This window comes from Lissotriton helveticus, chromosome 1_1, assembly GCF_964261635.1.
Source record: "Lissotriton helveticus chromosome 1_1, aLisHel1.1, whole genome shotgun sequence".
Taxonomy (NCBI): domain Eukaryota; kingdom Metazoa; phylum Chordata; class Amphibia; order Caudata; family Salamandridae; genus Lissotriton; species Lissotriton helveticus.
This window is the reverse complement of record NC_136057.1, coordinates 1988253113-1988277136: the sequence shown is the minus strand read 5'-3', so window position 1 is coordinate 1988277136 and position 24024 is coordinate 1988253113.

The following is a 24024-nucleotide window of genomic DNA, read 5'->3' as shown; positions in this document are numbered from 1 at the left end:
TACTAAATGTACGTGGGCAATTGTTTTTGTTCCTTTCTTAAATTTAAATTGGTGACGTGGCTTTAATCAAACTAGCATTTCACTGGTGAATTGTGGTTGCTCGTGCCATTGCTACCTGGAGCTTACACAGAGATTATCTAGAAATCATGTTTAGCCTAACCAGATTGTGTTCATTAGTTTGGAAGGGGTACTTTCCACCCTCACCAAATCAATAAATCAATTCTCAACTTTAAAAACATATATAAGACAATGAAAGAGGAATAATTTGCCACAGCATTGCAATTTAAAACCAGCAGGAGGAGATTAACCCACTACTCTGCTCCAGAACAGTGACTGCACTATCAAAAATTAATTTGAGGTTTCTCACTAAACTTCTTTCTCAGCAGATCTTCAAAAAACTCTTAGCATTGACAGCTAAAAAAGCTGTCAAAACTAGACGAAATGGCTGCACTGAGCAAGCACACTCATGCATGGTGAATAAACATCTCCTACACCTCCACCAAACAACAGAACTACATTATTTGTACATACCCTCTGTGGATCAAGCCTAGATTAGTGGCACTAAGACTGGGAAAGTGGAATATGCGAGCTCACCTCCCAGCATTGCGCCGCTTAGAACTGTACGGTGCAAGGTGTCAACTCTGCAGCCAGGAAAAGTAAACCCTAATACATATTTTATGTATCTTTCTTTCATTGTTGCAGAAAAAAAACTCCTCTGCACTGAATTTATTCTCCTAGGAGTTTGCACCAGCCGGCAGGCAGTTATAGCCAGTCTGAACTCTGCCAACACCATATCAAATGTTAATCTCCTTCAGATGGCTGTGGCTCAACTGGGCAATGGCAACTGTATCTGGGATGCAAAAATGTGATGCTAAGCGCTGCAACCTAAGTAAACTTCTTATCTGTCATTGCACACTGCACTTTTTCTTCAGCACATCACAAGCACAACTTTTAACACCCCATGTAATCAGATATTGTCTGTTTTTTATAACAGCCCGATTTGTGTTGTAAAAACACCCCAATCTACATGTCATAGTTTAAAATCCTCACAGCATATGGCACTTTTTACTGTTCCATATGCCACAAAATGGGTTGGTTATAGCAAAGGCCACCCCCGAAGAGGGCCTCGAGATCCGGCGCCATAACAACCGTCAGAGCCCACAAGGGAACGGATCTGGTTAGTGCTGGTTTGCGCCGCCAGTAAAAGGACGCACAGCGAAACGAGCCGAAGACCCTCTCCCCCCATTCCAAGAACAAAGGGAAGAGAGAAAGGGGAGGGGGATATAAGGTGACGCTCCGCCTGGGCAGCTAACTTTCACATCAGGGAGCTGGGGGAGCGGCGCCAATGACTTTAAGGTGAAAGGCTGCCCCTGATGTGGGTTTTTCCATGTCTTCTGTCTTGCCGGGGAGGCACCGTTGCAACCCGGACCAACAGCTCAATGCAAGAAGCAGGCTGTAAAGGGACCGGCACTGCCGCACCCACACAACGAAAACTATTGGCGTGCAAGCATGAATAAAACGGAGAAGGCAATCCGAGGCGGGTGCTCCCAGGAGCCTATTTAATTTGAAAAGTGAGCCAAGTTTTAAACAGCTACCAAGAGACAGAGACTGAGTATGGCGCCAGAGCAGGGAGGGCCAAGGCAGAGGGGACAGGAGGCCGGGGGCGAGTGACGCGGGCATGGCCCCCAGCTCCCCATGCAACAATGCAAAGGTGGCGGAAGCTCTGGTCGCCGGCGAAGGGCCGGGCAGAACAGGACCGTGGCATTGACGAAGGCAAGGGCTGGGTGAAAACTGAGGCGCTCGCGAGAGTTGAGCATGAAATTGAAGGAGAGTGCTCCGTGTATCGTTTTGCTACATTGGTAGAGGATGCTGGTAGCAAACGGCGCATCCATGTAGTTACGGTGAGTCACTACGGCCTTGTGGTTATGACTGAAAATCCTGGTGTTTCAATGGTAGTTACCCCGATAAAGGTTGGAATGCTAGTGGGCGAGGCAGTTGTGTCTACAATGTTCAGGAAACGCAGAGTGCACTGGTGGTTTGTGGACAAAGCAGGCACCGTTGAAGTGAGAGTAACAGTCAGAGCTCCCGACTTCATAACTGGGGGAACCTGGTTCGAGTCTTGTGGGTGGCTTAACATCCTGTGATTCTGGGCAAAAGTACATTCCAACGCACTTGGAACCTATTTGCTTAAAGGTTAGGAATATTGAAACAAGGTTGACGAATATTGAGGGAAAGCTTGATAAGAATCAGATGCAATCCCAGGACAAATCAATATCCATACTACCCCAATCTACTGCCACTTGTTCGAATGAAAATCCCAAAACTATCCTGCCGGTACCAGTAACTCAAAGCCTAGACCAAACTAATAATCCCAAGGTCGCTGGTCGATTGGAGGATAATAAACCAAGGGGAGCTACAGGAAATTATACTCCTGGGTTACCTGTTTCAACCCCAGAAGTTCAATCTAGAAGAGCTGAGGACAAAACTGAGACTAGTGCAACTTTAAGTTTACCCATTTTGAATTTACCCCCAGAAGCGACACCATATACTGTGGTGTTAGCTAATGTTCCTTCACTACCCCCTAATGCCTTTGAACATTGGTCGACCTTAAGGAACAGATCTATTCATTTTTTGTCTACCAAGTTTGGACTTAAAAAATATTTGTTTTCAGAATTTAAAATGGCCAGAAGAGTGAGCTGGTTGGGCCCCTCAGACAAAACATTGAGGGGTGACTGTGTAATTCTATCATTCCGGTCACCTCAATTGGTGCGTACTCTAATCGAGAGAGGTTACACTGGGACATTGGACCCAGATTTTGTTAACATTCTTCCCCTCGGTTATTTTTACTGTCTACCAAGACCAACCAGGTGTTTAGCTCCACCCCGTCCACCTCAAAATCCTGACGGACCATTGGGTAATAGATATGGTGTACCAATATTTAATCCTTTTGATACTCTTAGTGGCTTAGAAAACAATGCCTGACTACAGGTAGATCATACCACCCTTACTACTCTAGATGTAGTGGTTGACTCTATCCCCTACTCTGGTAACGGGGAAATCATAAAGACAGATGGGGGACAAGTGTTTAGTATAGCCCCGACTACTTTTGGGACTCTGGGACACACCGGGGGTTCAATGACTATGAATGGGGGACCAGAGGTGGGTAGCGACCATAGGGTCTGTTCTATACCAACTGGCTCCACCTCTGTCGTCCCGGCTATCCCCATGATAGTCCCAGTGGTGTGTAAAATTTCCTCATTGAATATTGCTGGCATCAGATCTAAAATCGCCAATCCAATCTGGTGGGATTTCATTCAGACACAAGATATGCTCTGCTTTCAAGAAACTTGGAGTCTTGATCCGGTCCACTTAAATGGTTTTTGGACCTTCTATACTCCAGCTGTGGCTGTTCCTCATAGAAGAGCAAAGGGTGGTCTGAGTATTCATCTGTCAAATAAACTGGATCTTGTAAGAGTAACTGAGCCCACTACAGACACCTATTTTCAATTCTTAGTAAATGTAAATGTAAATGTAGAGTATTTATATAGCGCACTTCTACCCGGAGGCCTCGTAGTGCTGTATTCATACCGCTGTGGAACCCATCCTGGCTTTCCTGTGAAATGTCCACTCCTGGGCACCCCCAAGGTGAAGCCAGGCATCCAAAGTGCTGCTGGGGCAATTGTGGAGATTAAGCAAGCTATTAGCCAGAGTCACAGAGTGGGACCCATGATTAGACTAGGCACGAGGCGAGAATGATCAGGTCCGGGGAAATTGAGTCCAAGAGCCACCGAGGCGGGAAATGAACCCTGGTCCCGGGCCAGACCTCTGCATCAGGGTCTCGCGCTCTAACCATTGAGCCACGCTTCTCCACTTGTCTTACTTGTCTTGGCTTCTGATACCCCGATTGTTCTTGTCAACCTATATAACAATATTCCCCCTGGCGATGTATCTACTGTTTTGAGTAAACTGACCAAAGCACTGTCTCTGCAGGAAAAGGTTAATAGACATACATTGATGATACTCTTGATGGAGATTTTAATTGTACTCTGTGCACTATGGTGAAGGATAACAGGTGTTGTATAAATCAGGATGATGGCTTGGGCCAGTCACATTTTAATCAGTCCCCTCTAGGGGAACAGTTTAATAATTTGTTAGCCAAATTTGATTTAGGATTTGCTAATGAACTCTGCACTTTACCATCTGTCCCTTCCTCAACATTCCATGGAAGGGGCTGCACTAACACCATTGATTATGCTATTGTTTCTAACAAATGTGGTGGTAGAATCTACTCCTTTAATGTCGCTGACATTGTACTAAGTGACCACTCCCCGCTCTGCGTGGCCATCCAGCTGCCAACAACGTCCACTCTGATAAATCATAAAGACAGGGACAGTGTGGATGGGAATCTAGCTATTGGTAGTGTTAATGGATATATGTTAAAATGGGCCATGGTGAACCAGGCAGAAATAACTAAATTAATGGTTGGTAAATGTCTACACGAAATAATGACTTGTTTAAGGGCAGATTCTCCCCCTGAAATGCTCCTTGCTTCCTTCTCGACAATCTCGAATGAAATTAAGTCCTCCCTTGTGAGACAATTTAAAAAACATAAGCAGAAGGGAGGTTGGTTTGATTCTAAGTGTACCAGGGCATATGCTCTTCTAAAGAAGGAATTGAACAAGAAACCGAGGTGTATCAGGGAGGTTGGTAGACTTAGGAAGGAATATAAAATAACAATAAAGGATAGGAAAAATATGCTGAGAACTGAAGCCTGGGAAGCTCTGCATTTAGCCCCTACCAGGAATGGTAGTGCAGGTTTCTGGAAACTCATCAGAACTCCCTTTCTTAGGGAAGAGGATGATCCAAGGTTGGAAATTGCAATTCCTGAATCTGATTGGATTAGGCATTTTTCTAGAGTGTATGAGGGTGAAGGTCAAAAGGGATCTGGGACATCTCTCTCTGAATATCCCATCTCTAGTAACTTGTGCTTTACCCTGGAGGATGTTGAGAAAGCCCTATGTGCAAGCCAGGGTGGTAAGGCACCTGGTCCAGATGGTGTCCCCATAGATATTTTTAAGATCACTCCTTCTTTGTGGGGCCCTCTTCTGGTCCAGTTGCTTAATGCCAGCTGTGTTGCAGACTTCTTGCCCACTTGGGTGGAATCTGTAATAGTTCATATTTATAAAAAGGGGGATAGACAAGATCTGGGTTATTACAGGCCCATTTCCCTCTTAGATTTGTTTACCAAAATACCGGGTCGAATAATTTTGGACCGGCTTCTGATGTGGGCAGAAGAAAACTCTATTTCATCTGACCTTCAGTATGGGTCCGTTCTGGTTTAGGGACAGTGGAACAGGGTCCAAACCTACTAATGCTGGTCGGGAAGTATACGAGGGCCAAGAGGGGTAACCTCTTCTTGGCCTTCATTGATCTCTCGGCCGCATTTGACTGTGTAATCCACTCTAAACTGTGGATTTTACTGGGACGACTAGGGGTTGAAGAAAATATTATTTATTATCTTAAACGTTTTTACAGCGACGCTTCAGCCCGTGTTCGCTTTGGCCTAAAGGGGGAACGCACCAATAAAATTCCAATCAGGAGCGGGGTCAGACAGGGCTGTGTCTTGGCCCCTTTCCTTTTTAATTTATATATAAACGGATTGGAAGAAGCTCTGTGCAACAACAGTATGGATCCCCCACATGTAGCCGGCCGCCCAATCCCAGCGCTTTTGTACACTGACGATGCTGTTCTTATGTCACGTACTCAAGTGGGATTACAGCGCGTGGTAGATAGTTTTTTCCACTTCATGAATGAGCTGGGTCTCAAAGTTAATACAAACAAAACTTTTACAATGTATTGCGGAAGGCTTTGCAAACCTAAGAGGGCCATATTTATAGCAGGACAGAAGCTTGAATCTACCAAGCAGTTTTCATATTTTGGGGTACTCTTTACTCAGAGCGAGTCGTGGTCACAGGCTGTGTCAGCTAAAAGACTTGCGATAATTCATTCGGCGGCGGCTCTTAAGTCCTTTTCAAAGAAACTAGGCACCAGACCACCTGTGGAGCTAATAAAGATCTTTAAAGCTAAATGTGTGGCTGGTGCTATCTATGGCAGTGGGGTATGGGTTTTTTACGACCCCTCGCCTATCCAGGTAGTGGAAAATTCCTTCCTAAAATGTATCCTTACGGTTCCCAAGAGCACCCCTAACTACAACTGCCATGCAGAGTTGGGTCTTGCTTTTATATCTGATCTAATTAAGCTGGAGCCTGTATTGCTATGGCACAGGCTCTGGACACAAGAAGCAACTCAGCTTAATAGAGATATTTTGACAGATATTCTAAAATTAGAGGGAGCCATGAGGATACCGTGGCTGAGATATGTTTATAATTTTTTTAAAGATATTGGAAAAGTGGACTACTTTTTGAATCCTACTAATATCTCAGCCATTTCGCGTAAAGATTTGAAAAGGGAGGGCTTAGCTTTCCTGGACTCTCTAAGAGTTGCGACTGAGATCTTAAAACCTTCTGTTCTGCAACATCAAATGATTTTAACAACTTTTAATATTCAGCCCTATTTAATCTATGTACTAGACAACTATGAAAGATTTAGATTTGGTACTTTCCATAGACTGGTTAGTTTTCCCACAGAAAATAACTGGACTCACGATTTACCTCCCTGTCCCTGTGACGGCCTTTCACCACAGAGTACTATCCATGTTTTTCTTTTTTGTAAATTTTACGATGCGATAAGACTTAATGTTTTATTACCATTCTTGAGAGAAATGGGCCATCGTCATGCCGTGTGGCCATGCTTAACATTCAATGTCTTGATAATCATTTGTGTGTCGCAACAACTACATTATTTTTGAAAAATGTGATGTGCAGTAGGAAAAGTTTGATTATCTAAATGTACTTTAAAGTCAATATATTGTGGATTCTGAATCCCCGGCAATTGATGAATTTGTTTTTTGTACGCCAAAGATGAACTGTAAAATGTATTTTAATTAATTGTTTTTATCTGTACTTTCATGCTTGCTTTTTAACAATCGAATAAAGTTATATTTGATTTGATTTGACATACTAACGTGCCTCACAAAAAATAAAGAAAGAAAATCAGGCATGCATTGAACTCAAATGAAAGTAAATAAGCCCTCTTGTGCTGCATTACAAAAGATTAAGTGCGAGCAATGAGGTTTAAATAGCAAAGATAAGCATGCATTGAAATAAACCTGTTTAAAGAGGGGAATATTTCCCCGTCGTTAACAAAGCTTTTAAGATAATTGATCGCTGTGTTTTCTAAAGAATCGCGCGCTCAATGTTTTTTAAACGATTTGCTGAGAAATGCGCTCTGGTTCTCTAGAAAAGCACACTAATTCCAGTGCTAGATAAAACTGCAATACAGTGCGTTAGTTCACCTGCTAAAATCAGAACATGCATAAATAACTCCAGTGGAGCTGTGGAGAGAAACGTGTGTGCGGTTGTGAGATGCATGCAGAGTGCACGCGGCCGGCAAGAGAGATGAGTGCCAACCTGTAGTTGAGGAGATACATTTGAGATGCTGGGGTTTAATAGACCCGGACATAGAGTGCAGGACATTGTTCATGCTCGCACTGCCATTTTGTCGAGCTTGATAATGATTGAGTTGTGGCAGTTTCGGCTCAGTAATGGGATCCGTTCCTTCGGACTGCTCGCTTCTTCGTGGGCATATAAATCAGTTTTCTGTGGAACACTCTTGGATGATGGCTCTGATGATAAGTTGCTGGCAGGACCGTACAGAAAACATTTGGTGTCTGGAAATAATTTCCATATTAACAGTGATGAAGTACTCAAGTAGAGAGCACAGCAAAGGTTCTCTGTGCATTTCGAGATAGTGTGCATCTTGAGATAGTGGCTAGTCCGTAAAAGAAAGCAGTGAAGCCCTGTCTATTCAGTATGTTATAAAAAGGGGCATCTACGCAGTAGCGTGTCTCACAGCCTCGCAAGTTTAGTTGCAGTACTTTAGCATGGAAAAAGGCTGCATTACACCCCAGGCCCAACAGTTCTCTGGGCTATACCCAGAGGATTATATAAATATTAAATTACACTGGGGCAAACGGACCCAGTGGAACACCAGAGGTCAGCCGAGTTAAAGAGTTTAAAAGTATTGAGTGACAACTAAATCAAACCAGATCACTGAAGCTCGAGACCGCAGTTAGGTCACTCAACCCATCCAGTAGTTAATGTACATGATTAGTAGGAAATGACCAATGAGTATGCATTTTAACATTTCTTACATGTAAATCCACACACCACATATTCGTTGTGGCTCAGTTTCGCTAATTAGTGATAGTACGGGAGCAGTCCTCACTGAAATATCTTTTTTCCTGATCCTAAGCGGTTTAGCATGGAAAAGGTTTGGTGCAGCAGCCAAAGGTGCCTGACGCCGGAAACAGGGTTTCACCGTAAGATCCCCGGTGCCAGCGGCAGGTTAGCCCAGCACCATGTGACTCTGGGCAATAGCTTGCTTAATCTCCGATGGCCCCCAGTGCTGGAACTCCTCTCCGTTATAAAACATGCTGGTAAGTCATCTCCGATCTCAGAGTATTTGTTCAATCAGCACCAATGGACAAACTCTCTACTCTACAATGCCAGGTAGCGGAAGTGTACTAAATATTCCACTGTAAGAGCAGCAGGAGGCACAAAGGGACAACTCAAGGTTGGGGGAGCTGCAGGAAAACGGAAGCCTCCCTAGCGGAGTGGCAGAAACAAAATGTGTATTGGTATAGTTATGGAAACACACCAACAGGGCGGTGAGTAGAAGGAGAGCCACTCAATCTGGGATGCCTCACGGCTGGGTGAGTATGCCTGACAAAAATCGGGGTAGCAAATAGAGACGGTACTAGCAGACCTGCCCCCGTCGCAGGGCACAAAAGAGACTAGCAAGGTAGCGAGTGGGGGCCTAACTCCGGGGTAAGGCTACACCCCACACGCAAGAAGTGTGGACAACAACAGAGAACAATCTACAAGCTGTCAGGGTGTTTTACGACCCTAGGAGATACAAATGAGAAAAAGACAAACCAGTGATTCATGGCCAGCTGATGATTTATGATGTCCATGCAGAATGATTTATGACAACAAAATGATGACAGATTTGTGACAGAATGAGTTATGACCTCCTGATGATTTATGACCATGAGTCATGGCTGCTGATTTTTGATGATCAGGCACAGTGATTTATGACAACAAAATAATAGCCGGTTGCGAAAGAATGATTTACGATACACGATGATTTCTGACCCCAGATCTATGATGTCCAAATAACACTGAGTGATACGGAATTGCCGATAATGTATGATAAGGATTCATGACCCTGGCCCCAAAAAGGTGACCTGGGGAGTTGTACAAATACGACGTATGTAATGAGTAATAAAACTGCGGCCAACAACCACCACAAAATACAATTACTTTTGACTGTGTTTAGTGATGCAGATACACAAGTATGGTACTGTTCCTGGAATGGGCACAGTGCGGCTGTCCTGGTTTACCACATTATTGCACATTGCATACTGCTATCCTTAGCGGGATAAAAAGATTGTCCCATTCTATTCTGGCAACGATCAAAAATGCTGCAGCGCATTTGGCACTTTATGTTGTTCTGTCTACTTTTACGGTGCAGAGCAGGAATATCGTCAGAGAAATATCGTCTGACATAAATATCCCCGCAGAAATATCGAATAGAAGAAATATCGATAACAAAAATATAGTTTGACCAGAATATCGACAGACAGGTAAGTAATATCGATAACAATAATATAGTTGTAATAAATATCGTTTACAAAAATATAGTTTACAAAAATATCGATTTTTTAATAATATCATGTATTTTAGTGTTTTTAATGAGAATTGTTTGTCATTTTAATATATGTGGTTGAATTGTAATAGTTATTAATGTATATTATGTTGAATTTTGTGTTATTAGTTCCGTAGCGGGTTGTGGGTTTATAGGGGAATAGGGTGGGAAGTAATTTAAATATATAAAATTAATTGATTAATTAATGTCGACGAACTCAAGAGCTCGAAGAGGAATTGCCGAGCCCTCGAGAGAGCCTGGCGCAGAGACCCAACACCAGACAACATGACCACCCTCAAGCTCGCAACTCGAAAACACCACCAACTGATCCACACCACCAAAAAAACCGCATTCAAGGAACGACTGGACAACAACGCCCACAGCAGTAAGGAACTCTTCAACATTGTCAAAGAGCTCTCCAACCCCAGCGCCGGAAACAACGACATCACCCCATCACAAGACCTCTGCAACTCCCTCGCCTCCTACTTCCACAACAAGATAGCGGACATACACAACAACTTCAGCACAGAGCCGATGCACCCCACGACAGCACCTGCACCCCCCCACCACCACCCACCGCGCCAGGACCCCGATCAACACTGAGGAAACCCTACGCACGATGAACTCCATCCACTCCGGATCACCAACCGACCCCTGCCCTCACCATGTCTTCAACAAGGCCGACTCCATCATCGCACCCCACCTGCGGGACATCATCAACACCTCCTTCGACACAGCGACCTTCCCGGAGAGCTGGAAGCATGCCGAACTCAGCGCGCTACTGAAGAAACCATCAGCGGACCCCACCGAACTCAAAAACTACCGCCCCATCTCGCTCCTCCCGTTTCCGGCCAAAGTTCTCGAGAAGACCGTCAACAAGCAGCTGGCTGCCTTCCTTGAGACTAATGGATCCCTCGACCACTCGCAGTCCGGCTTCCGGGCCAACCACAGCACCGAGACCGCCCTCATCGCTGCCACTGATGACATCCGTGCCCTGCTCGACAACTGGGAAACAGCGGCCCTCATCCTCCTGGACCTTTCCGCGGCTTTCGACACTGTCTGCCACCGCACCCTAGAGCAGCGCCTCAGCAATGTCGGAATCCAAGAGAAGGCACTAGATTGGATCATCTCCTTCCTCGCCGGTAGGACTCAGAGAGTCCGCCTCCCCCCCTTCAGATCAGAAGCCACCGAAGTCATCTGCGGCGTTCCTCAAGGCTCCTCGCTCAGCCCCACCCTCTTCAATGTCTACATGAGCCCCCTTGCGGCCATCGCACGCCAACACAACCTCAACATCATCTCTTACGCCGATGACACCCAGCTGATCCTCTCCCTCACCAACGACCCCGCCACCGCCAGAGCCAGCCTACACGAGGGGATGAAAGACGTAGCCGAGTGGATGAAGAACAGCCGCCTGAAACTGAACTCAGACAAGACGGAAGTCCTCATCCTGGGATCTTCGCCCTCTGCCTGGGATGACTCCTGGTGGCCCCCCGCCCTGGGCAGCGCACCCAAACCAACAGACCACGCACGCAACTTGTGCTTCATCCTGGACTCCTCCCTCTCGATGACCAAACAAGTCAACGCCGTCTCCTCGTCATGCTTCAACATCCTGCGCATGCTACGTAAGATCTTCCGGTGGATCCCCACCGAGATCAGGAAGACGGTCACCCAGGCCCTCGTCACCAGCCGACTGGACTACGGCAACTCCCTCTATGCCGGAACCACTGCCAGACTCCAGAAGAGACTCCAGCGAATCCAGAACGCCTCAGCAAGACTCATCCTGGACATCCCCGACACAGCCACATCTCCGGACACCTGAGAGACCTGCACTGGCTCCCGGTCAACAAGAGAATCACCTTCCGTCTCCTCACACACGCACACAAAGCCCTACACAACCAAGGCCCAAGATACCTCAACAGCCGCCTCAACTTCTACACTCCCACACGCCAGCTTCGATCCACCAACCACGCCCTCACAGCCGTGCCCCGCATCCGAAGAGCCACCACAGGAGGAAGATCCTTCTCCTACCTCGCAGCCAAGACGTGGAACTCCCTTTCGACCCACCTCCGCCTGACCCAAGACCACCTCGCCTTCAGGAAGCAGCTCAAGACCTGGCTGTTCGAACAGTAGCGGACCCCCCCTCCCCAAGCGCCTTGAGACCCTCCGGGTGAGTAGCGCGCTATATAAATGCTATGATTGATTGATTGAATGTGTTAATTTAATAATTATTTGTTAATTAATCCCAATTAGTCAATTATTAATTAATTATGGTAATTAATTAATTGTGTTAATTAATTATGTTAATTGTTTATTTAATTTTAGGTGTGTGTAGTGGAGTTTATATGTGTAAATGGTGTGAAGTAATTAAATTGTTATTGATTGATTATTAAATACTTTATAAATTAATTACCATTATTAATTAGTAATTATTAATTGTAAATGTGTAATTAAATTTAGGTTTTTGTTGTGGTGTTTATAAGTGTATATGGTGTGAAATCTGTCAATTAATTAATTAATTAAAAATATAATTTAACTATCATTAATTAATTAGTAAATATTAAATGTAATTTTGTAAATATTTTTAGGTGTGTGGTGGATATTATAGTGTTAAATAATGTGTAAATATATATTTTTTTATTATCTTTGTTAATAATAAAATATTTAAATGTATATATTAAGTATGTTTATATTGGAAATTAAATTTAATAAAAAATTTGATAGTTTTTTTTATTGTTTGGGTTCCAGCGCTTTCCCTACTGTTGTACCCTGTGGAGTGGGAATAGTAATTGTCACCCCTATGCTATCCAACGCTTTCCCTACTGTTGCACTCTCTGGAGTGGGAATAGTAATTTTTACCCCTACGCTATCCAACGCTTTCCCTACTGTTGCACCCTTTGGAGTGGGAATAGTAATTTTTACCCCTTCGCTATCAAATGTTTTAACTACTAATGTTTTAATTTTGTTATTAAATGTATGTATTATTATTTTTAAATACTTTTATGTGTTAATTAAATATAGAAAATGTTATTTTATTCAAAATGTTTTATATATATATATTTTTATATAATTATTAAAGTGTAATAATTAAATAAAGATAATAATAAAATGTATTTAAGAATATATATGTATATGTACACATTTATTAAGTTTATAATGATTACATTAAGTTTATTTGTTACAAATAGTTAAAATATAAATGTAATGTAATTTATTTTGTTAATAATATTAATAATATTTAATTATTTAAATTAAGTTATAATATTTTTAAAAGTCAATATTTTTTACATCTATATTTTTTACATCTATATTTTTGAGTCGATATTAATGTACTTACCTGTTTAAGTAAGGGAGTCGATATTTTTGTAATCGATATTTTTACATCTATATTTTTGTTAACTATATTTTTGTAATCGATATTTAAACATGGAACCTACTTTTACAATGTGTCATCGATCAAAAATTCTCCTGTGCACTAGATATATTAGATTGTATTGTATGTTTTTACAACGGGCTGGCATTAAAGTTGGAATGCCCGGTTTTGTACTTAGCCCTCCTGAGTGTTTTGTGCGTTGTAAAGTGGGTTGGTTCTGGATTTGGATGGCATATGATATATTCCTGGTTTACTTGGTTATTGCACGGTGCACACCACTTTCCTAATCGCCATAAAAGTTTGACCAGTTTTATGTGGCACAAATCAAAAATGCTGCTTTGCACTTTATATTGGTCTGTCTGTTTTTACAATGGGCTGATTGAATTTTTGTGTGCTGAATATAGATCTATATAAACAAAAGGAATCCACATGTGGGTGTGGGTAGTCCCTACAATGGTGGGGAGCACGTAGTGTTCTTTAAATACCCCTCACACACCAAAAGGACCCTTGGTTTCATGCTTCATCTTGGGGTCTTCGCACCCCTCTACGGGATGTGGCGTGCTGCTACCTACGGCTATGCGGGAGCACTGTTTAAAGACTATGTGTGGTGCGCGTGAGGTTATTTGTAATAGTGAGTGAGTGATGGGGTTCGAAGTGACTTCAGTGATAGTTAAAAAGTACCTGGCTTGTGGGGTGGACTAATGAGCACAAAAGTACCGTGAGGTGCAAAAAAAGTACTACCAAAATGGCCACCCACTTTCTGAATGAACTACATTGTGTAAATGACTTGAAATGGACTGTAATAGAACAGCTACAGTCAGAGAATGGTCTGTTTGAAAAGGAACAGCGTTGGGTGTTCCGTTTGGGTACCCATATCATTGGTCTCAATGATGATATCTCTTGGGGGCAACTGAACTAACAACAAGTGGGAACCCACCCAAATATAGACAATCGTTTACACAAGAAACACCCTGAGGGTTTCTCCTTTCCCTCACATCCAAAGTGGACCTACTAATAACCCCCCGGTGGCACGGAGAGGGTCCTTTTGGTGTGTGAGGGGTATTTAAAGAACACTACGTGTTCCCCACCATTGTAGGGACCCCCCACACCCACATGTGGATTCTTTTTGTTTATATAAATCTAGTTAGGGAGAACGAATCTAGATCTGCCTGTCCTTATAACGGAGGTGTTTTCATTTTTGTATGCTGAATATTTGTAATTATCATGCCTGTTTGTTAAGGTTTTAATTGACCGTACAACAAAATTTACTATGACTATGCAGGTGTGGCCGGCATGGTAAGTGAGATGTGGGGGCGGGCATGGAGGTGGTCATGCATGACTGGTTTGGGTGGCCTGAGAAGGCTGACCAAACAGCCATTATGCACTTAGGAGTGGGTGTAAACGTCTCCTCCGCTGCCCTGCTCCAAGAGCAGAGCAGCCCCGCCCACCCGCCTCTCTACAAAGCAGGAAGCATAAAATGAAAATAACGCTAAGTATTACGATTTTTTGTTTCTACTATGTATGCCTGCACTTCTTAAAAGCAGTGGGTTGACGCTCCTCCGCAATAGCGGAGGAGCCGCCACTGCGTCTATAACTGGAGGAGATACTGGAAAACTGGAATGTGATCTTGCTGTTGTAATTAAATCATATGAGGACAGGATAGACAAGGTGGTAAGGGAGGTTGGCCAAAGTAGTTCATCATTTGGAGAAGTCTGACTCTAGATTGAACCTTTGCGCCCCTTCTTAAATTAGTGCTTCTTCATCAATACCACAGGCCCCTCAATCCTTGATGGTGGGATCCACCCCTTCTAAAACAGAGCACCCCGCTGTCTCCATACCCAAATTACACGGACAGATTAGCAATGTTATGCCCCACCTACAAACTCCCTTGGAGGACGTGCATGGCTTTAACACAACTGTAACCCATAGTTCCCACAAACTCCTTACTACCGGGGAGAGTACTTGGGGAGTAAGGGTAGTAAACCCCTCTAAGAGTCCCCACAATCAGAGCTACCCTTCTAGCACTGTATCTTCAATTGATATTCTCCAATTAAAGATGACTTTACAGTTTCCCCCTGCTGCTATGCCTTATGTCTGTATATTGGTGAATATACCCCCACTTAAAGAGGGTACAGCAGAAAATTACAGCAAGATTAAAAAATAGTCATGTATTGGATTTTGAGACAACTGGATATTGCAAATTGTTTGCTTTACACTGACATCATTATGGCATGCAGGTTTTGCTGGGTGGGCATTACCAACACACAAGACAACAGTGAGTGTATTGTGGTAATTTTAGGAACCCAAGGTGGGTGGAGCAGATCATTCTTACCACAAGGTGTGTCTCCTTAGCATGGATTGACATTGTAATCCACCCACTACCATTTGTCTACCCTCCTTGTGGATTTACTTGGAGCTAGGGCACACATTGGGGTATCTTCCAGACAGCAGGGTGCTCAATAATGCCCAAAGTGGCTGTTAACTATGATGTCCAACTTAACAGAGTTGCCACCTTATCCACATTAGAGGAGCAGAAATGACTCCTGCCATCAATGACACTAAAGAGGGGGTTCCCAGAAGGGTAGATGTCTATTTTATGGATCCATAATTCACTTAGGATTATATTTTGGAATGTGGCCAGAGTTGGTTCCCTTTTAGATGAATACTATGAAATCAGTATTCTAATATCATTTGAAATGATCTGTCTGTAAGGGAGCTAGGATGTTCTAGGATCCGTATTCTTGGATGGTTACACATTCCTCCATGTTGAAACCATACCCTTGACACATGGTAGAGGAATATAGGGCCAGATGTAGGTCGGTCGGTAACGGCCGAAAATCGGTATTTTCGTCCGTTACCGAGCGGAATCGAACCATCGGGATGTAGGAGTCCGAAATCTGTCATAATCGGTAAATTACCGAATCGTTAGTTCTACCGAATCGGTAAAATACCAATTCGGAAAAACATAGATTCGGTAATTTTACCGATTCGCTAACATACAGAATCGGTAAATATACCGAATCGGTAATTCTACTGAATCGGTAAAATACTGATTCGGAAAAAACACAGATTCGGTAATTTTACCGATTCGCTAACATACAGAATCGGTAAATATACCGATTCGGTAATTCTACCGAATCGGTAAAGTTACCGAATCGGTAAAATGCCGATTCTGTCAATAAGAAGTGTGAAAAATGAAGAGTGAGATGTAGGTAAGCTCAGAAATACCGAATTTGCCTAAAAATCGGTATTTAAGAGTCTGTAATTACCATGGATTGGAATCAGGTGGTAACCAGGTGCAACCTATAAAAACTGACCCAAAATGCAATTCTTCTTGCACTATGGCGGCATTTTATGTCATTGCAAGACGGCTACGGCTACAGGAGGAAGGAGAGAGGGAATGGCAGAGAGAGGAGCAGGTCTACAGGCAGAGGGTGACCCTGTGCATGCTCACAGAAGCAGAGATCCTACAGAGATACAGGCTGGACTCAGACACCATTGTGGACCTTATCAGGGACCTCCAACCACTGTTGGACCACCCCACCCCAAGGGCACACGCAATCCCAACACAAGTGCAGGTGCTATGCAGCCTACACCTGCTTGCGTCTGGCAGCTATCAAAGTGTAGTTGCTGTGGCAGGAGGGGTGACCCAGAGCAGCCTGTCAAGGTTTTTCCACAAATTCCTTGACGCCATGATACAGAGGATGGACCAATACATTTCCTTTCCTGCAACCCATGTGGAACTGGTACAAACTAAACCAGACTTTTACCAGATGGCAAGATTCCCCCACATCATTGGCTGCATTGATGGCACGCACATTCCGATTTGCCCCCCTGCTGACACAGAATACATATACCGTAATCGGAAGTCAACGCACACCATAAATGTGCAGGTGATTTGTAATGCTAAGTGCGTCATCACAGACCTGGTTGCAAAATTCCCAGGGAGTACCCACGACTCCTACATCTTCCAAAGCAGCGGCATCCATGCACGGCTGACGGCAGGGGAATTTGGTGAAGGATACCTCCTAGGTGAGACACATTGTCAGACCCCCATAACAAAAATAGCAGTGTGAAGTACATGTATGCATGTGAGTAATGTTACCCCTTTTTCTTCTAGGCGACAGTGCATATGCCCTCCGCTCATTCATACTCACCCCCTACCTCAACCCCTCAACACCCAGCCAAAGGAGGTATAACCGGGCCCACAAAAGCACAAGGAATGTGGTAGAACGGACCTTTGGCATCTGGAAAAGCAGGTTCAGATGCTTGCACAAGAGTGGAGGTGCAAGGCAGTATACCCCCATCACCTGCTGCAAGATAATTGCTGTCTGTGCAATGTTGCACAACCTTGCGGTCAAGAAGGGCACTGAGGTAGAGTTGTCAGACTACGAGGACCATGACGACGACATTGCTGTGCCACAAACCCAACCTGCTGGAGTGTCAACACCAAGTGATGGCAGATACAGACGGGAGGAAATAACAGACAACTATTTCTGAGTGAGTACAGATGAACACACAGGTTATGGATGTGAAATTTTTTTTTAATGTTGGAAGAACGTTCAAGCACTGATGTGCAACAAGTGAAAATATGAAATTGTATGTGGGGACTGGAAATGCCCCGGGTTGCCTCGCCCACACTGGCAGAGTCATTTTCTGAAGCGCTTCACAGTGCCACTGGGATGCTGATCACCCCCTTCAGCATGGCCTGCTGCCTCTGCGGAGCGCCTGCTGCTCCTGCGCGGCTCTCACACAGCGCTAGCCGGGCTGCTGCGGCTGCTGCTGTCCCCAGCCTCAGCCACATCCAGGGCAGGATTGACCACTGTATTAGATATGATGAGGGCCTCCATGGCACTGGTGATCCTGGCCATGCCCCTGGTCACCTCCGCAGTGTTTTGTGTCAGGCTCTTTTCCAAATTTACCCCTCAGCGACATGGCTGGGACGTTGCTGCGGCAAGCCGGTTAATTCCCCTGTTTTGGACACGGGCATCCCTGCGCCTTGTGTGCTCAGTATGTTCCATCTTGGCACAAAGCTGTGTGATGGCGGTTGTCATGCGTCCCATTCCTGTGGCAATGTCTCTGTTTGTTTGTGCCACCTCCTTGTTGCTTGCCACCAACTCACCGAAGCCCTTTGCCATTTCTACCATTTGCAGGTTGTGGCACGCAATTGGCGGTGGCATGCCAGGATGGATTTTGCCTGCAGGCCCTGGATTCGCACCATGCTCCCCTCAAGGCCATGGAACACTGTGCCCTCTCCTGATGGACATGCACTGCTGGGAGTGCGTGGGCGGCGATTGGTGCTGGCCTGCTGGGTGGGCTGCTGTGCTACAGGTGTCGCTGGTGTGGGTGCTGGTGCCTGACCCGCAGCTCCCGCCATGAATGTCATTGGGGCCACAATACTCCTCCTGGCTGGTGATGTGGCAGGTGCTGGCTGGGACCGTGAGGGGGAGTTCTCAGGTGAGAACACCAATGGGGGGGATTGTGATAGTTGGGGGAAGTGGGAAAATACGAGGGCATGTACAGGGTCGTCCTCATTGACCATGGCACTGCTGTCCTCCTCCTCCTGCGAGGCATCCATGGCGCTGCCACCACTCTCTGCGCCGTCGCTGGAGCTGTCGCTTGTGCAGCTGATGCTCCACTGCCTGCACTGCCTGATGTTGCCCCTAGGTATAAAGAACCATTTGTGAACTGAGTGCAAATGTCTTACAGTCACTACAATAAAAGCATTGCACATGTCACTTTCATTACTCTGATTCTTTTTTCATGTGCCTTGCAAATTAATGTGCACTGACTAATGTTACTACATTAGCTGACTACATTTCCCATTATGCATTGCTCATGTATGGTGCTAGCAGTACTGAACTGGTGTTTGACTGTACATTGAGGCTATAGGGGAGGTGTCTGGTTGGGTGTGTCATGCTGCGCATGCTTCTTACCTTTTGCTGTAGCTCTGGCTGAGCTGTCCAAGTCCCCTACTCCCACCACACTCTCCGTCTCGATGGTCATGGCCACCAGTTCCTCCAGGCCAGTCAGGGGGGGCGCGGGGTTCCTGCCTCCACCGGTCAGACCTGCCTGCTTGTGGAGCTCTGACAATTTCCTCTTGGTGAGGCTCCGGATGTCATAAAACCTCTTCTTGAGGTCCTCCAGGCTCCTGGGGGTCACACCAACAGCATTGACCCTCTCACTTATGGCACTCCACAGTTTCCTCTTGGTAGACTCTGGGACTGTGAGGGACAGCCTCCCATAGAGCTGCCTGTGGACCCTCGCCACCTCCTCCACCAGTACTTGCAGCTCCATGCTGCTAAACTTCACTTTGCGCTTCCTCTCAGCCTTCTGGCTCTCTGAGCTGCTTGCCATTTCCACTGTCTGCAAAATCAGCTACCACTCTCTCTGCTGCTCCCTCTCACTGCTCAGCTCTGGCTGCCTCTCCAGAAAGTTCTGATGAGTTGCACCTACCTGGGTAGCCACTCCCTGGTAGGGTGGGGGAGGGTGCTTCCACCTCATTGGCTGTTGTAATTGGTTTCACTTTTACTTGCTTGCCGATTCGGTATTTACCGATTCGGTATTTACCGATTCGGTATTTGCCGAATCGGTATTTGCCGAATCGGTATTTGCCGAATCGGTAAATACCGAATCGGTTTTTCCAATGCATTCCTATGGCCCTTTTGGCCCATAGGCTTGTATTGTCATTACCGATTCGGTATCTACCGATTCGGTAATTACAGATTCGGTAAGTATCAAAACACGCTACCGATTTTTAACGAATCGGTATTTTACAGATTTTTTTTCTCTACATCTCATTTTCTGATTTCAGAATACCGATTCGGTAAAAATCGGTATTTTAAAATCGGTAAATGACTTTTACCTACATCGGGCCCATAGTTCCCTCTCACTATGAAAACATCCTGGGTGTTTTCCTAACATTTTCTCTCAACAACAGTGTCCTAATAATTAAGGTTTATAATTCTACCTCATCAGATAATCTACTAGAGAAAGCTCTAAACAGAGTTCTGTATGACAGTTCTCTGTCTTGGCACTCCTCTCATTCGACTATGTTAGTAAGGGATTTTAATATACATCCCTGTTTTACTTGTGTTCCTGGTAAGGCATCCTTGAGGAGTATGAACAGGTTCATTTTAATCATTCCTGCTCGGGGGATACTCAATCTTTTTTTATCAGAGTACAATCTTTTTAACCTCCTGATTAAATCCATGTGTAACTCCCCAGATTTCATACCGATGTTTAAGGGAAGAGGTCTTAATTCTGTTATTTATTTTATTTTTTCAACAACCTGTCTAATGCCTTTACTTACTAACTTTAAGACAAAATTGAGTGGTGCAGTAATCATAATCCACTAAAGGCAGAATTCAGATAGATTAACTCTGGGGAAAAGGAAATTACTCCATACAAGGACCCCCTTAAAGTAAAGGAGTAACTACGTAGAATAGGGTGTGTCAAGATTGTCCCATAACTCCACGGCGACTCTCATTCTTTGCCCAGATGGGATGTCACTTACGAGTACTCTGGACAAAGAATGAGAGACACAGTGGAGATATGGGCAGGCTCAAAGATTGTTCGGAGAAACGGCTTGAAAATTGGCTTTACAACTGAAGGTGTATGGGGTTGCCTCATTGATTCACATTGATGCATGAAGAAAAACTGTTTTGTTCCATTCTTTGATTGGAAATGTTCTGGACTGTTTCCTATTAGGCCCCCGAGGAAGGGATCATTGTCCAAAAATGCATAGGGCAATATAAGAACATTATGGAATCCATGAATGAAGAATATCGCATTCGATTATATGACGTGATGTGTTGATAAAATTTGATGTTACAAATTTAAGCAGCATGTGCTTGAACATTGAATATTGAACCATGGATCATGTTTGATTTAAATCAATGAAACTTTGTGTTTAAAGAAATTTGTGTAAGTTTTTTTTTTTTTATTGTGTGTAAGAAATTGAATGTTAAATACTTACCGTAGTGCACACTAGCATTCAGGTACATTATTACTTGATGCACATTATTCATGAGGTTTATCTTGCCAGGTTAAGATAGCAGTTTCAAACGGCACACACAGGCTGCAGTGGCACTTGTGAGATCTTTAGATAAGAGGGTGGCTCAAATAGTGACTTTACTAGAGACTTACAAGTAAATTAAATATGCCGTTTGGGTATAAGCCAATTCTATCTACCATGTTTAGGGGAGAGAGCACAAACACTTTATCACTGGTTAACAGTTGTAAAGTGTGTAAAGTCCAAAGGCCAACAAAATGGCGTCAGCAAATATAAGAGGGGTGAAGGTAAAAATTTTGAAGGAAGACCATCTTAAGGCTGACGGGTCTGACACCAGGTCTTCAACTTCTTGTGGAATTCAAGAAGAGAGAAGGAGGCTCTGATGTGGAGGGCGAGGGCATATCATGCTTTTACAAGCTTTATAAGAGAATGCTTGACTTCCTGATCTGGTTCGGTGTATGCAGGGTATGCTGGTTAGTAGGAATCCTGTGGAGTGAGGTGTCTGAATGGTAGGTGGAATGAGATGCCACTGTTCAGGTAGGCGGGGGCTGAGTTCTGAAGTGCCTTGAATGAGTTTGAATTTAGAATGTTTGTGTATTGAAAGTCAGTGTAGTTCCCCGAGGTATGGTGTAATGTGAGTTTGGTTTTGAAGGATGAGGATGAGCCTGGTTGCTGAGTTCTGAATGGTTTGTAGTCTTCTACTAAGTATTTTCTTGTGTTGCTTGGCACCCATTTGAACCTCTTCCTCAGCCTCTTTAGCAGGATGAAAGCAGGATGCAGTGATGGTGTTGACTTGTGCTGTCATGTCCAGTTTGTTGTCGATGATTATTCCGATGTTCCTGGCATGGGTTCTGGGTCTGGGTTCAGCCAGTCGCCAGTTGAAACTCCATGATGAGGTGTTCTTGACGAATATCACTACTTCTGTCTTGTCCGTGTTGAGCTTGAAACAGTTGGCTTTCATCGAGTTACTGACTTCGATCATGCAGGTAGTGAACATGTGTTTTGTGTTGGGGGTCTTCTCCGAGAGGGTAAAGATGAGTTGTGTGTCACCTGCATGGGAGAGGGTATTGATGTTGTATGTGTAGATGGCATTGGTGGGAGGAATCATGTCTGGTAAATGACGCACAATTGTCAATACATTTTTTCGGCCATTAAATTTCGGCACAATGACCATAGTGTTGATGGCAGAGATTAGCACTGGAATTGTTTTGCTAGCTAATTTAAGAGCATCCTGACCCTTTCTTCTATAAGAGTCCTTCAGTTCATTTGTGTAATTAGTGAAAAGCAGGGGTAGCAGAAAGCACTCTTGATGGACCCCCATCACCAGATAAAAACTGTTAGTGCAATTTGTTCAGTAGACGTCTAACTTGAGCAATAAGAGGTATCCATTGTATGCAATCTCCTGGTAAAATCAATGTCACTGTCTACACCTATGGTAGCAAGGATAGTCCATAGATATGATGTGTTTACATGGTCAGAGGCCAAACTGAAGTTGATAAAGGATAGATGCAAAAAGATTTCTATGAAAATAGTGCATTTGGTTACCAAAAGAGCAGTTTAAGATAGTGATTGACAGTCCTTAGGCCAGCTCTAAATCCCAACTGAGTGACAGTAAGAATGCTCTTTCTGTGGGCCCAGATATAGCTCCTATTCAAGATAACTCTATTAGCTATCTTAACAGTTGAGTGGATCTAAGTGATGAGGTGAAAATGTGGACCCCCTTGCACTCAAATTGGAACAATTGAAAACGGAGCACAGAATGAAGGAAGAACAGAGATACTGGTAACATTAAAAATCTCAATATGGGTGCCTATGTGCACATAATGTCCATATGGACATCATCTGAACCTGGTGCCTGACCTAAGGAGCTGGCTATGATGGGCACCTTGGGCACACTAGCAACCAATTAAGGATCAGTGGTGATGGACCCCACAGATGTGTTTGCTGCGTTGTCTCGACTACTGTCATACAGTTCCTAAAATTGAGTAGGACTGTGTATCTGGGCAACTTGAACGTCAAAATATGAGGACTGAGTCCATCCATATTATCAGAGTATGTAAGCCTAATTCCTAGGTAGCTCACAGTGCCCCATCCAGACCTCTAACTATAACAGGGTACTAGATGATATCTGCAACCTCAGAGCATGACCCCTCCAATTCTCCAAGGAAACCATGGAAACAGATATACCCTTCCGTTGTTACTCAGACATGCCCAGTGGGAGACACAAGAAATGTACAAATAGACTTTTCAAATGTTTATTGTAACAATTGTATTCTTGCATAAAAACATGAGCTACAATTATTAGCTGGAGGATATAAAGAATTGTTACCAGCATCAGAAGAATGGTGAAAAGGTGAACAGTGCAACCATTATTACAATATTGTGTAATTATATGATTATATGATAATTAATATATAAATACTGCTACCTAATCCTACCTACATTACCAAGAGCATAGTGAGAGTACCCTCTGCCAGATCTTTCAGGACAACCAAACTCCCCATACCAATGTACCAAGTATTAGGAAGCCAGTATGGTGTAGAACAGGCCACTATCCTTTGCAGGATAAAGATTGGATTCAGCAGGGCTGCATCTCAATCACCACATCCAGCATAACCCATAGAAGTGCTCCTCTGATGCATATAACTCAGAGTTAATTTATATAATAAAACCACTGTAGTAATTGAACTGTGTCAGAGGTGCTGAATAGATGTGCTTATTTGCCTTTGGGAATCAGAGCTGTCTCCAGCTGGACAACTAAAATCAACAGCATGGTGCCCAATGTTCCTAGCCATAGATGGAGTGTACTAGG